Source organism: Tachypleus tridentatus, chromosome 13, assembly GCF_004210375.1.
Source record: "Tachypleus tridentatus isolate NWPU-2018 chromosome 13, ASM421037v1, whole genome shotgun sequence".
In the NCBI taxonomy this organism is placed as follows: Eukaryota; Metazoa; Arthropoda; class Merostomata; order Xiphosura; family Limulidae; genus Tachypleus; species Tachypleus tridentatus.
The window spans coordinates 79,984,165-79,996,218 of record NC_134837.1 but is presented as its reverse complement, the minus strand read 5'-3'; the positions used below and the strand labels follow the sequence as shown (position 1 = coordinate 79,996,218).

At 35.2% G+C, this 12,054-nt stretch overlaps 1 long non-coding RNA gene across 1 annotated transcript in view; it reads left to right on the top strand.

Moving 5' to 3' along the window:
• Positions 1-985: 985 nt before the first annotated feature.
• Positions 986-12,054, top strand: part of LOC143240038 (uncharacterized) — a 57,310-nt gene continuing 46,241 nt past the window's right edge. Inside the window, exon 1 of the long non-coding RNA XR_013021529.1 lies at positions 986-1,136. This is a non-coding gene — a long non-coding RNA (uncharacterized LOC143240038). The remainder of the gene's footprint in view (positions 1,137-12,054) is intronic.

The window sequence follows — 12,054 nt, the reverse complement described above, 5'->3', positions numbered from 1 at the left end:
CAATTAACATTTTCTTTGTTTCTCCCTATGGATCCAACATACCTTTATGCTAAATTTGGTTAAGAGCCAACAACATGGGGTGAATTAATGGTAAAAAGAAAGAAAAAAAACCAACGTAAAAACGTCCATAAAATCCGCAAAATGCAAAACTGAAGATTTGTGCATATCTTCTCATGGATCCAGATGAACCTCCATACCAAATTTGGCGAAGATCCATCTAGAGGGGACAATGTGGCGGTTTAAAAACGCCAATACAGTAGTTACGTGCACACACAACGGACAGTAATATCATAATCCATATAGAATATTAGATTAATGCGTATATTTACTTAGTGCTCTGAACACATATTTTCCAATAAATGTCGTATTTAAAGGTTTGTATAACTTACCTACCAAATTCACATACTATACAAGCAAATTATTATTACAGCACGCAGGCGGTGTGTAGCGTTGCACAGACCGACCTCAACCCGAAAACAGACTAATTAGGTGATACCCGCGTTATAAAACAAAAGAATAAAGAAATAAACTTTTGATTTTCTGTGTGTTCTTTCTCCACAGTAAATGATACAAATTATTATTATGATATTATATAAGTTGTGAGAAACGATCAAACATCTTTACCGAAAACAAAAAGTTCCCAGTTAGTACAGCGGTAAGTCTATAAGATTTGCAACGCTAAAATTAGGGATTCGATTCCCCTTGGTGGGCTCAGAAGATAGTCCGATGTGGCTTTGCGATAAGAAAACACACATTCACATACTGAAAAAACTCAACGTTCGAACACAGGTACTAACGCCACACAACGGTTGTTCATCTGTAGCAACTTGCGCATACCTACATGAGGGTTATTTACGCATAATTTCCCCTAACGTTGAGCCGATAGACTAGAGGGGAGACAGCTAGTCCATAGAACGCACTGCTAACTCTTGGTCTACTTTAATATAGTATGATCCGACTATTTTCTGATCCACTTACGCTCCACAGTGTGGAGCAGCAGACGCTTACAAGAGACTCGGATTGACATTCCGACACGCTAAAGACTAGGCCATGCCTGGCCAATGTGCTTTATGGGTCAGACTTTTTATGTGTCTGTTACTGACAAGTGCGTGTAGCATTTCCTCTGCTTCTGCTTGGTAAGTAATTATGCCAGTTGTCACTTTTCGTAATAGTTACTGATTATAGTTTTGTGATTGCTTTGCTCAACGTATTTTATTTTTAAATGGTTAATACTTTTGTATTTTGCAAGAGCTTTAGTTAAACATTTTTATAAATGATCACTGACCGTATTTTGTGAAAACAATGTATATAATATTTTCATTGAACATTGTTGTTAACCGTATATTTTGTAGAAATAACGAAGTTTGTATGTTTATTAATGACGGTTACTGACCGTATTTTGTAAAACCAACGTGGTTATACTTCTGTTCACCAAACATGCTCGCCCTTTCAGCCGTGGGGGCGTTATAATGTTACGGTTGATCCTACTATTCGTTGGGAAAAGAGTAGCCCAAGAATTGGCGGTGGGTTGTGATGACTAGCTGCTTTCCCTTTAGTCTTACACTGCTAAATTAGAGACGGCTAGCGCAGATAGCCAGCCCTTGTGTAGCTTTGCGCAAAATTCAAACCAAACCATGATTCTTCTGTTCACGCAGAAGTACCGGTTGTAGTTTGATTTCTGTGTCCTTGGTGAAAACAAAGTTGACAGTATTTTTGTAAATGCTTAATATTTGTTAGACTGTAACTTTAGTAGGTATTTAGATGGATATTTAGGGTCATAACACCTTGCAAATTTTGTATTTTTGCAATGCTTCGTTTAGGAAGAAATATTGTATGCAAAGATGATTAGCTTTTGATTACATTTGAATTCAGATTTATTTTTGGGGCGTATTTTGATGCCGATCGTCTTGTGTTTCAGTAAGGCGCTATATATACATGTTTGTTCTATTCAGATTTCTCTACAAATTTCTACAACTTCATTTTTTTTCAAGTGGAGAATTTACTGAGCTATATCTTTTTAAATAATAATTTTTATTTAAAATTATTTTTTTCTGCTACTTCATATTTAAGATGTTCGCAAATCGCTGTATTACGTTTATAGAAATTCATCAAGTCAGTTGTGTGACATTTTACGTTTTTCTAAACTAGAATCTAAGCATATCAGCCATGTGAAATAAGATGTTTTAAAAGTTCATCTGTTATGTGCCACCAGGTTTTTTAATAGCCCGTTTTTCATGTGACACTAGTATTTCTAAAATCTCGCCAGACGAGTCGTGTGACATTGGTGTTTCTAAACTCTCGCCAAGTCAGTCGTGACTAATTTTTTTCTAAATCTTTCCAGACTAGTTGTTTGACACTAGTTTTTCTATAATCTCGTCAGATCAGTCATTTGATATTAATTTTTTAAAAGCTTGCCGGACTAGTCGCTTGACATTAAATTTTCTACAATCTCGCCAGATCAGTCGTTTAACATTATTTTTTTTTAAAACCTCACCAGATCAGCCTCGTGTCATTAGTGTTTCTAAAATCCCGCTAGGTCAATCATGTGACATTATTTTTTTCTTTAGTCTTGCCAGACAAGTTGTTGATATTAGTTTTTATGTAATCTTGCCAGATCAGTCATGTGGCGTTAATTTTTCTAAAATCTATCCACACTATCCACACAGGCGTGTGACATTCAGTTGTTTTAGGATATCATAAGAATAGTATTGGAAAGGGATTTTCTCAGAGCCAAGTCGTCAATGAGCACCGTAGTTTGTTTTTGTAATTTTTTCGAAGCTTATCAGATAGTTTTGGGACATTAGCATTTTCCGGCAAGAATCTCATCACGTTAGTCACGTGATACTCTGCAGAAGTTAATCTGGCATATAACAGTAGCTGCTTTAGCAGTTCTTTAAATTAGTAGTTGAAACATTTATATGACAGTAATATTCTCGTAATGGCTCTATCGTTTAGTTCTGGAACACCAGTATTTGTCCACTAGCTCATCGCACTAAACACGTGACTCTGTAGTTTTTCCTTGAAGGTCAGAAGGTCACTCACGTGACACTGTAGTAGTTGTACTTTCCCCTTTTTTTTAGAAATATCTTTTTTTTTTCTGTTCTTGAAGCACTCTTTACTTGTAGCCTGACGAAGTACAAACTGAAACACTCTGATGCACCGAACTCGAAGAATATTTATGTTTGTTTTTATAAATCTGAACCTTCGGAAAACAGTGTGTGGAGAAGGTTGTACATCGCTGATGTGTAGCCGATAGTCAATAATTCCGTAAACCCACAAAAAGACACAGTAAACAATAAAGCCAACGTTGCTACAAATCCTTTCGCTGTAATAAATGAATGATATGATTATACTTCTGTGAAAAGACATCACTGAACTGAAGTTTTATAATCATGTTTTATTTGTTTGGTTTTTAAAGTTAAGCACAAAGCTACACAATGGGCTACCTGTGTTCTGCCCTCCACGGTTTCCAGCATTTTTAAGTCTGTAGAAATACTTTTCTGCTACTGTGGGCTATAATTATGCTATAAGAAATGGCCGAAACCGGAGTAAAGTTATATAATCATGTTCTAAGAAGTTATTGAAACCGGAATAAAGTTTCAGAGGAAGTTTTTAGTGTGAATTTCGTGTCACTATGATCATTCGTCGTTACATGGTTAATTGTCTGATTCTTTGTTTTTCTTATTTGGAAGAGGTTCGTTCCACATCAAAGTTAATAAAAATTAAAGATATATTTATATATAGGATTTCCGTTCCAAATCTGGTCAAAGAATTGTTCTCTCTAGGGCAAATAACCGTCTTTGTGTACCCATAGCTTAACTAGTTGTTACTTATCACGAAAGGAGCCGTGATACAGCGTGACACCGTCTCTGACTTCTCGCTTACATAAATAGTTTGTGTTGCGCGATCCTCAAATGAAACAAAATGTTGAAATATGTTACTTAGTTTAATGTGTTGTACAATCTTATGGGAAGTAAACACTCTATAATTGATACAGAAATATGCCAGTTAGTTTTATGTGTTGTGAAATCTCCTGTAAGAGAAAAACAGTCTGCAGTTAACGTCGACACGTGTTGCTTAGTTTGGTGTATTGTACAGTCTTACGGGAAATAAACAGTCTATACTTCGTGTAGAAATATGCCAGTTAGTTTGATGCATTGTGCAGTCTCGTGGAAAAGAAAACCAACCTGTAATTAAGGTTGAAACGTGTTGCTTGGTTTGGCGTGTTGCACAATCTTATGGTAAATACAGTCTATAATTCATATAGAAATATGCCATTTAATTTGATGTGTTGTGCAGTCTCGTGTAAGAGAAAATCAGTCTGTAGTTAACGTCGAAACGTGTTACTTTGATGTATTGTACAGTTTTATTGGAAGTAAACAGTCTATACTTGAGGTAGAAATATGCCAGTCAGTGTGATGTGTTGTGCAGTCCCGTGTAAGAGAAAAACCAGTCTGTAGTTAGCGTCGACAAGCGTTGCTTAGTTTGGTCTATTGTACAGTCTTATCGGAAATAAACAGTTTATAACTGACATTGAAATATGCCAATTAATTTGACGTGTTATGAGTCGTGGAAGAGAAAACCAGTCTGTAGTTAACGTCAAAATGTGTTGCTTAGTTTGATGTGTTGTATAGTCTCATGAGTGTGTGTGTTTGTTTGTGATTTTTTTTTGTAGCAAAGCCGTATCGGGCTATCTGCTGTGTCCACCGAGGGAAATCTAACCCCTTATTTTAGCGCTGTAAATCCGGAGGACCGTCTCATGAGAGATAAACAATCTGTCGTGAAGTATATGTGTATTGAATATCATCATCTGAGATGTCATGATGTCAATAAATGTTTCTAAAATATTATTATTCACAATATTCGAGTGAATCAGGACATTTTACTTAGTCAGTTTTTGAAAACGCATCATAATTTAATACAATGAATCATTTATATGGGAAAAGTAGCTCACAAAAAGTATGATCATCAAACATGATGAAACTCAACACAGCTCAAAATGTAGCGTGACACATTTTTTTCTGCAATATTTACAACCCGTACACAGGTTTACAGCAAACTACGACCACCATCTCTAGCTTTCATATAAAGTAGGTCAGGTTGAAAGGAAAAACCGGGTGTACGAACAAGTTCTGTTTAAAGTTGCTTTGTAGTTTGAACAAAACGAATACGAATGTGATATATAACCTACAGAATTCTGTAAGATAACTAAAATACACGCGTAAAGATGAATAACGTACAAGCAAATCGTACAAGTAAATTACTTAAATAAAATCTATAATTATAATTATTATCATTTGTCATAGTTATCATAATAGTCGTTGTTCCTGAAAACTGATGACATAAATAGTTCTTCAATCGCTAATATTTTGTCATATCTCAGCCGGCTAACGAGTCTTGGTATTGGGTGAAAATCCTCGTCGGCACTGAATATGGTAAATGTATAAGAATATATAACTATGTATCATTCTTATATATTCTTCCTTTATTTCAGTCATAAACTCTTAGGAATATCGCAGTGAAATTAAACAAAGGGTTTAGATACAGAGTAACTGGGGAGTCTGTCTTGCTAAGACAATTAAATTAAACAAAGGGTTTAGATACAGAGTAACTAGGGAGTCTGTCTTGCTAAGACAATTAAATTAAACAAAGGGTTTAGATACAGAGTAACTGGGGAGTCTGTCTTGCTAAGACAATTAAATTAAACAAAGGGTTTAGATACAGAGTAACTGGGAAGTCTGTCTTGCTAAGACAATTAAATTAAACAAAGGGTTTAGATACAGCAGTAAAGGGTTTGACTGAGTAACTGTCTTGCTAAGACAATTAAATTAAACAAAGGGTTTAGATATAGAGTAACTGGGGAGTCTGTCTTGCTAAGACAATTAAATTAAACAAATGGTTTAGATATAGAGTAACTGGGGAGTCTGTCTTGCTAAGACAATTAAATTAAACAAAGGGTTTAGATACAGAGTAACTGGGGAGTCTGTCTTGCTAAGACAATTAAATTAAACAAAGGGTTTAGATACATAGTAACTGGGAAGTCTATCTTGCTAAGACAATTAAATTAAACAAAGGGTTTAGATACAGAGTAACTGGGGAGTCTGTCTTGCTAAGACAATTAAATTAAACAAAGGGTTTAGATACAGAGTAACTGGGGAGTCTGTCTTGCTAAGACAATTAAATTAAACAAAGGGTTTAGATATAGAGTAACTGGGGAGTCTGTCTTGCTAAGATAATTAAATTAAACAAAGGGTTTAGATACAGAGTAACTGGGGAGTCTGTCTTGCTAAGACAATTAAATTAAACAAAGGGTTTAGATACAGATTTGTGTTTGTGTGAATATTCCTTGTTCAGGCGGAAACCTCGTAAACTTTATGCATCAGGTTTACCAGGTGTGGGATATTGTTACTTTACACTTTTGACAATTACTGTCTACACAAAGTTATTCTAGTTTTTCCAGATATGAGACAAATCGAAAGCTGGATTATCATAGTACAGGACATTATCTCGATATGACTACAAGGCTTGAAACTAAAATTAGCCAAAAGTTTCGAAAATATAAGAAATACAACTTTTTTGTATACCTCCTCTAAAGAATGGGTTTCATTAAGCATTATAAGATACATCTGCACGCCACTAGCTTAACAACAAGCTCGACTTAAGAGTTCATACAATACTTTCAATATTTTAACAGAAAAATCCAATGATAGAAGCAAAGGTTTCCCGTAATTTGTGTTAAATATAACAGAGTTATTTCGCTACATAACATATGCGGAAAGTTTTCTCTGCCGGACCCGTTAGTCCTTCTATGTGTACGATTATGGACTTACAACGCTGAATTACGGGGTTCGATTTCCCGTGAGTGACAGAGTGCAGATAGTCTTTAGTGTAGTCTTGCCCACGAACATGTCCCACGATATACAAAGTAAAATGAAAAGTGTGTGTATGTACATATTGATATAACACGTAACTATTGGTTGTATGAATATCACTTTATCTGGTAGTTCAGTAGCGTCTCGTCAGGTACGTTTTAGTTGTAATAATCCTTAAGATGTTAATAAAATATTAATCAATTGCCTCTAAATCTTCAATTATCGTTCACTATTTCTACATAAGGAAACAATAACAGCGTTCTGATAACAGAATACTATAGAAATTCCCGTTACCATGTGAACGTAAGATGGTCAAAATTTAAGTACAACTGCCTTACGAGAAACTGAGAAACAGACTTTGCAAAAACGAGTTGTGAGACGTGACGTCTGTTCATTTCAGATGGTTGAAAACGTAGCTATATATAGCGTATGTCTCACCTATGAAAGAGACCACCAACTGCTACTGACTGATAAGAAGTAAAAAAATACTGATTTTATTTTTACAGCAGATGTATATCCGAGTGTGACACACGTGTTATTTTTCTATCTCATTCTAGCAACTGTGTAATAATTATGTTTTTACTTTTGAGAAGTATACAAAGTTAAATCACAGGCTATAATGCTAAAATGAGGTATTTTACTGTTTAAAGTGAAAAACAAAATAAGTAGGTTTGGTTATTTACTATTGGTATCAGAATTAAGCCTTTTAGCTCAGTTGGTAGAGCATTCACATGCGAGAGGTCTCAGGTTCTCAACTCTGCTAAGGACATACAAAAATATAAAAAAAATCCTGGTATGAATGCGTGTGTTCTAAACTTTTGTAACTGACCGATGAAACATGACAAGAAAGCATCGAAAATACGAGAAAAGATGATTTCTACAAGAAGACAGAAGGAACAAAAGTCAATAATGTTTGTATTCTGGTAAGACCTCTGCAACGTTAGGGATATATCGTGCAGTAATGTTTCAATTACAAAGCTAACTAACCGTGTTTTCTTTAGTTCTTTTCTAGAGAACCTCTTCGAGTTTCAGAATCGGGTTGTATATATACTATTTTTATAGCGTTTGCGCCCCGAGAATGTTTGTTGATAATTCTGCTACAGCCTAAAAACACACATAACAACAATATTTTTTCCTATAAAACACACATAACAACAATATTTTTCCCTATAAAACACACAAAGCAACAATATTTTCTACTACCCATTTCATATTAGAAAGCCCCCAGTGACACAGTGGTATGTCTACGGACCCGCAACTTTAGAAACGGAGTTTCGATACCCCTGGGGGAAGAGGGGAAGGCACATATAGCCATTTGTGTAGTTGTGTGATTAACTACAAGCAGACAATATCATTCTAAAAAAATTCAAAATAAATCCAGAAATCTTGGATTTTTTACTTTATATACAGTTTATTATACCCAAACCAGCGTTTACTGCAAGGGTTCAAACTATAGCAAGTGTTCTGGCATAATCTTTTTTTTCCTTCCTTTCTAATACCTCATCAAAGTTTTCAAACAGAGACCTCTTGCATGCAAGTTCTGAACCAACTGAGATAAAGGCTTAACTACTAATAACTCTTCCTGGGACCCAGCATAGCCAGGTGATTAAGGCGCTCGACTCGTAATTCCAGGGTCGAGGGTTCGAATCCCCGTCACACCAAATATGCTCGCACTTTCAGTCGTGAGGGTGTTATGATGTGACGGTCAATCCCACTATTAGTTGGTAAAAGAGTAGCCCAAGAGTTGGCGGTGGGTGTTAATGACTGGCTGCCTTCCCTCTGGTCTTACACTGCTAAATTAAAGACGGCTAGCGCAGATAGCCTTCGTGTGGCTTTGCGCGAAATTAAAAAACAAACAAATAAACTATTCCTGTTTTCTCGTTATTTAAAACGAAAATCAAGCTGAATTAAAGTCTGATCTGTAGACTGTCAGTCGATGGACTAGAAACAAAGAGGAAACAGGTAGAACTACAGTTTAGTTGCCAAAGAAATAGTCGATAGAGTAGAGATAATGAAGCAATAGATTACAGTTGGACTACAGTCTGAATACCGGAAAGATAGTTATGATACTAAAGAAAACGGAGAAACACAATAAACCTGAACTACAGTTTGTTTTTGAATTTCGCGTAAGGCTACACGACAGCTATCTGTGCTAGCTGTCCCTAATTTAGCTGTGTAAGACGAGAGGGAAAGCAGCTAGTCACCACCACCCACCACCAACTCTTGGGATACTCTTTTATCAACGAATAATGGGACTGACCATTACGTTATAACGCCCCCACTGATGAAAGAGGAGCACGTTTGCTGTGACGTAGATTCGAACCCGCGACCCTAATGTTACGAGTAAAACGTCCTAATCCTCTGGCCGTGCCAGGCCAACTACAGTTTGACTGCCAGAAATATAGTTACTAGACTAAAGAAAGCAGAGAAGCACAATAAACCCGACTGTCTGAAATATAGTTATTACAGTAGAGAAAACAGAAAAGTAGACATCTCTGGACGCTTATACATGCATAACTTGATAAAATGCCAACACTCTCACGAGCAGCTCCGCAAACCAGTTTCCAGCTTCAATGTTATTTAACTAGTTTTAAAACAAAATGACAAAAGATATAACTATAAAAGGCATAAAGGCTCCACGCCCAAAAACACATGATTATACTAATAATACGTTGTGTTTCCTTGACAACCAAACATTGATTGAAATGTAACGCAAGCAAATATAAGGCGAACCCGAAAATTAAAAGTGTGTTGTGAAGACCTCTGCAAGATAGGAAGTTAGTAAGTACTTGAACCAATCTTTAATGGTTCGTTTAGGAAATGTAATGAGCTAAAATGCACACTTTGTGGGGTTTTATATTGGATTGTTAACCCTACACTTACTCCACAATACAAATGAATCCCAATTTAATAGCGTGTTGCCTAGATATGGGGAATTTAGCATGAGCTAAGCAAGAAATCCCGATTGGTTTTTGATTCGATTTAGACTACAAACATTTGTGACGGAGCTTATATTATCAACATTACACGGTCATTTCAAAGTAAAATTAAAATTAAAAGATAAACTAACATTATCAGTGGGTTTGATTTTAACCTTTTGTAAATATTGGTGTATTGTTACTAGTCGGTAAAGTAACACATTTTCGAGTTAAACAACAAACGTCATTTTTAAACCGTAAATTCAAACATGGTATGGTGAATATTAAAACTTTATAATATGTTTTAAGCCCGTTATTTAATTTCAATAAAACGGCAACAGTGAAAAGGCAAGCTCTTTTATTTTATTAACTTGTATAAAACAATTTTTTACAGATTCAAAAACTGGTTTTTGAAGTAAAACTGTTACTTGTAGAACACAATTTCTCTTCTCCAACCATAAATATTGACTTAACTAAGACTTTTCACGAAAACTGTCTTCGTGTGCTAAGTTTCATATGGTCAGTGTTTGACAGAAATGTGAAGTTAGAAATTAAGAATATTAATTTCTATTTAAACCGTTGTTTGGTCCGTGTGTTTGTAACAATACAAAGATCAGGTTTTCTGGAAAGGTTTGTTATACAAGTAAAGAATTTCATAAATTACTATATTCCAATACTTTTCTACAATGTAGAATCAACCATTTTTGGCCCTTCATTGAAACAGTAACATTGTTGTTGTTTTTTGTGTTGTTTTTTTTTAATTTCTCACAAAGCTACCCGAGGGTTATTATATAGCAGTGCAAGACTACAGAGAACGCAGCTAGTCATCATCACCCACCGCCAACTCTTGGGCTACTCTTTTACCAGCGAATAGTGGAATTGATCGAACGCCTTAACCCACCTGGCCATGCCGGACAAACCGCAACATAGAGTAAATAATTTATATTTTAATTCTGTGCAATTAAACAATACGAAAACTAATAGCTACTTTTTTCAACACAGAGAAAAGTGCTTCCTCCATGTTAATTTTGATAATTTTATTTATTTCTAATTGATCTGCTTATCCATTCATTTACCCGTCCTCCTGGCTGGTTGACTATTTATTTTTGATATTACATTCGAAACGTTTTGCAAACAATATGTTTTAGCGGAAACCTAGGTGGATATTTAGCCAGTGGTTGTAGTTTTGTAGTTTGGTAGTGAAACTGTATCGTTTTTAAAAATACTATAACATGGATTGAGGAGAAAAAGATGGCTGAATAAAATATGAAAGAATGAATCCAAACTGGCTGCTGCATTACTCATGTTGAAGACTGTGTGCCTAATTATGTAAAAACTGGTTACAAAAATGTGTGTGGATTAGGGTTAAAACATTTTATTACTAACGACAGAGAATGAAATGATAGAAATGTTTTAGTACATTTTCTGTAAGAGTTGATTCTTGTCGAACATTCTACATTAAATGTCGTTGTTTTGAATTAAGTACAGAGCTACTCAATGGGTTATCTGTGCTCTGCCCGCCACGGGTATCGAAACCCGAATTTTAGCGTTGTAAGTCCGTAGACATGCGGCTGAGCCACTGGGGAGCTCTACATAAGAACATCTTTTTATTTCACTATAATTTTAATCATTACGTTATTTTGTACTATAATTAATTTATGTAAAATTAGAAAATAGATAAATAAAACTTTAAATTACAAAAAGTATTTTAAGCAGGTTAATTATTTAAGCTACGATTAAAAATTAATTACAAATAATTCTTCACTTTTTTATTAACATATATATGCAAATAATTTGACAATCTTCAGTGAAACATGTTCAAAACTTTATCGGCGACAGGTGTTTCACTAAAACATTCATTAACATTTTCGTCAGATGACAAGTTAAAGAATATATATATATATATATACGTATGTAAGTGTTATCTTTGTATAATAATAAAGTTATAGGATAAACTATGTACTATATATTAGCAAATATAAAACAAAAGATACAGTTAAGTGAAAGTTTACATAACAAGGGAGATAAGCATTAAAAATAGAGTGACAAAACCTCAGGCCCGGCATAGCCAGTTGGTAAAGGGCACTCGACTCGTAATGTAAGAGTCGTGGGTTCCAATCCCTGTCACACCAAACTACACTCACTCTTTCAACTATGGGGACGTTATAATGTGACGGTCAATCCCACTATTCGTTGGTAAAACAGTAGACCAAGTGTTGGCGGTAGGTGGTGATGACTAGCCGCCTTCCCTCTAGTCTTACACT